Genomic DNA, 4,263 nt, shown 5'->3' on the forward strand with positions numbered 1-4,263 from the left:
ATGGAGTTGAACCAATGTGCTGTACAGTTAAAATAGTACTTCATAAAAAACACAGACTAAAAGACAAATCTGAGTTAAAATGAATAAAGTGGTAAGAATAAAAGAGTCTTCCCATATCGTCATGTCTGCTTTACTGTAAAATGAAATAGGCAGGTAAAATGTAAAAAAGCACCACATCTCCCTTTAAGTCACTGACATGCCGACCTTGTCTAATATCTTCTATCCATTATAAAAATAAGGCCAAAATACTTTAAAGCGAGAACGAGGCTTTAGCGTAGCAGCTTCCAAACACAGGTGCAGGAAGAGAAAACGACAGACGCAAGAATGGAATCCAGAAAAGTCTCATTATGTTTTAAAACTAATTTTACCGCTCCTGCAGATTTGTTCTACACGCTGTGAAAAATCTGAACTATTGTTGGATTTTAATGCAGTCAGTTAAATAAATCTGTCATTTCTGTTTAAGTCTGTGCAGCTGCTTTTAATGGACAAGATTCTTTAGAAACTGATGATTCCTGGTGAACTTTTTCACTGCTGATTATGAAGCTGAAGCAGTGGGCCTCACTCTGTTAGTCAGTGGGCTGAAACCTTTAAAAAAAAAGAACAAAAATGTTATTGTAAATTGGTTTTATTTTGTGTATTTTTAGGAATGTCTGTAATTTGTGGGGCCTCATCAGTTTGAGTCTGATCGTGCGGTTACATTTGGTCCCATTACGCCTGGACTTTAATCGATCAAAACAGTTTACTGCAGTGTTTTGTCACAATGACGATGACCTGCAGGCTGTAGCACATTACTGGTCCTCTGACTAAGAGGTTCTCCCCCCAGCCGACCCGCCGTGTTATCAGGTGAGCGGCTTTACGTCAGCGCTCTCGGTACTTTAACCTCCTCTGCTGCGGCTGCTGTTTGCTAGAGTTTGAATCACGTGTTGAAAAGCTCGTCCTGAGGCTGGATGACACACTTCAGTCTGTTTTGTACCGGCTGCTGCCGTCACTCCGGCTACGCTCTGATCCAGTACGCAACGCTAAAGTTCTGTCTTTGGTGCTTGATTCTTAGAAGTAAAGTGTTTTTAAAAGTTTGGTTTGACTTGTTTCATCCTTTGCAAAGACACACTGAAACTGACACAATAAGTTGATCAAAACTATGAGGAACTTTACTTATAATCCACTGAGACTCGTGCTAGCTTGCAAACTAACAAGTGCGGTCATTTTAAAATGCAACACGTACACTCAAGGCTGGAGTATTTTGGTTCATTTTGAAGCAGGTATACAAAAGAGACCACTGATTTCATATTTAGAGATTCTAGGCAAGGAATTAGACCAGGGATCTCCAACTCCGGTCCTTGTGAGCAGGTTATAGACGTTTCCGTACTGCAACACACCTGACTCATATGAATGGATCATTAACAGACTTGTGCAGAACTCGACAACAAGCTTTTGGAGATCCATTAATTTGAGTCAGGCGTGTTGCAGAAGCTCACAAGGACCTGAGTTGGAAATTCCTGGATTAGAATATGTAAAATTGTGCTGTCCATCACTGCTTCACTTTATGTGTTGGTGGAGCTTGTTCATTTGCAAAGTCAAAGTCCAATTTATTTATAAAGCACACGGAGTGAAAGCAGCGTGCTGTACAGTGGAAAGAGCACTCAGTAAAACAATAAAACTCACAGACTAAAGGACAAATCGGAATAAAAGTTATGAAACAATAAGAATGAAAACCAAAAAAAAAAGAACAAAAAGAAATAAAATCAAGGTGGGAAGCTCTACTTGAATGATGCCAACAAAAACAGATGGATCTTAATCAGTGAGTTAAGAGTTTATGAAACCGCATTGGCTCTATTTTTTTTTTTAGAACATACACAGAACATACAAGAACATCATACTAGTTGACCTTAGTGCCTTAAGAGGGGTGAAGATAGAAGAGTTCTGCTAAATAAGGTGGCAGTCCATTTGAAACCTTGAAAGGAGGATGAAATCTTAAAAATAAATCCTGAAATGGACAGAAAGCCAGTGGATCAAGCCAGTCCTGGAGTTATGTGATCACGCTTTCTTTTTCTTGTTAGAAGATGAGCAGCTGCATTTTGTACCAACTGTAGATGCTGAAGAGGCGACTGCTCTGCACAGGGAATTACAATAGTCACAGCATGGTGGTGGTGATAAAGGCAACTTTAACTTTTTCACAGTCAAGAAAGAGACTGGGCTTCACTTTGGCTATAAGTCTTAACAAAAAAAAAAAGGTAGTTTTGAGTACTGAGCTGAAATTTGGAGGAGTTGTCAAAGATCACACAATTTTCTTTAAACAGAAAAGTAATTATTTGAAGCCAAAGGGCCGAGAGTGCCATCAGGTCGATCAAACATAACGATCTCAGTCCATTTTTCATGATGCAATAAGTCTTTACTTTCTATTTTTAGTGGAAAATTTGTATATGGTCAACAACATAATAAAAAAAAAGGAACATGACGTGAGAAGAGGATGGGGCCCAAAATGGAGCCCTGAGGGACCCCATGTGTAAAAGAAACTGTAGTTAAATTATTTAGGTGAAGCTCCGATCTGTCAGATAGGACATGTATGAGCTTCTTTCTAGTTTGTGCTGTCGTTCATGCACTCATTCTGCAGTAATCCTGCATTGAACAAACACCACAAAGGTATTTAGTCAGTAATGTTTTCCACCGATTATCTGTCTTTACTTCATATAGCGATCCTGTTATCTGGACCTTCTACAGACATAACTGATTGAACACTTTCTTCGTTCCGCCCCAGACCAGTGATATAGAATTATCTGTAGATGTGCTGTAGATTGTGTGCTGTACACTTTATGAGTTAGTCCATAAACCTGGAAACAAAAGGACGAGTCTGTCTTATCAGTATAAACAAGACTAAGGATGTGCAGCTCTGAGGCTGTGCAGCATTTCTAAAGTAAAACACATTGGCTTTGGTCCTAGAAAACCCAAACCACTTGGCATGTAGTTATTTTATTGCATTTTCTGTATCCCATTGTGGTACAACATGTGGCTTTAAGTGTAGCTGTAATGCGTAAAATAATGTGTCAGATCTCTTCAGCGAAACAACAACAGCAGCTGCAAACTCACAAAACAGGGAGATAGCATATCTGCTTGAACCAGTTTAACACAAAAGCCTGGCTTATGTTTGACTTCGTCATGCATCGGATGTTGGCGACATATACAGTGAACTCTCGTTACACATATACAGCACATAACCCATAACAGAGGAAGTCACTTAAAAACACTGTGCTCAGCGATGTCTGCTCCACATAAACAACCAGGTCATATGGATCGAGGTGGAACGGATTCATGAGTTTTTAACTGTGAGAAGACCACAGTTTCATTTCAGTTTGCAACACTTCCTTCTTCTCCTTTTTTTTTTCTTTTTTTTTTTTTTTATAAACATGGAAACCAGTGATTGTAAATAGAAAACACAATCTATTGAATGTGGACGCACAGCAGTGACGTTTTAGTTAAGAAGAAGAATTAAATTTACCTCCTTCTTTCAAAACATCGATGCTGAATTGCAAACAAGCGGCTCGTAAAATAATCCTATCAGCTGTTGAGCAAGCTGCTGTTGAAGAAAGTTGTGTAGTCAGCACAGCTCTATCAGTGTTTTTGTCCCAGAAGGCTTGTAAATGGGCCGAGCTGCTCTAACCTATACATTCACGGAGGCAGGCAGGGACCGACTCCGAGAGAAATGAACCTTTTTGTGACCGCAGTCAAATAAAACAAGTTTATTTCCCAGAAACACCCTGTTGGGCTGGAGAAGTTCAATGTAGACGTCTATATTGTCTTCAGCTGTCAGGTAACACCATATGTGACGCTGTTTGGAACATGAACAATGGATGTAGAGAGTCCTGGTTCATTTGTGACTTATTATTTAGTCTGACTTTAATGTGAGCTGCGACTGCCATGGCCGACAATGAGGAAACTGATGGTTGATGTCTCTGCTAAGGGATTTGTTCCATAATGTGGGGCTCAATCGAACTGAACCACGCTGTGAACGGTAAACCTTACCAGTATGATGTGTTGGAAGTCACAGTATGAACCTGTCGCCTGCAGCTCTTCTCAGCTCACTGCTGTCGTTTCTGTTTGCACGATGCCTCCCTGCGGTGTTTAAACCTGATCACTGAATAAACAGCACAAAACATGTCCATATTTGTTAATTACACATGTTTGGTTAAATCACAATAATTACATTTCACAATTTCCTCACAATAAAAGCAGCACCCCACTGTTTATTATTATTATTATTATTTTTTA

This window comes from Stegastes partitus, unplaced genomic scaffold, assembly GCF_000690725.1.
Source record: "Stegastes partitus isolate 25-593 unplaced genomic scaffold, Stegastes_partitus-1.0.2 Scaffold851, whole genome shotgun sequence".
Classification (NCBI taxonomy): domain Eukaryota; kingdom Metazoa; phylum Chordata; class Actinopteri; family Pomacentridae; genus Stegastes; species Stegastes partitus.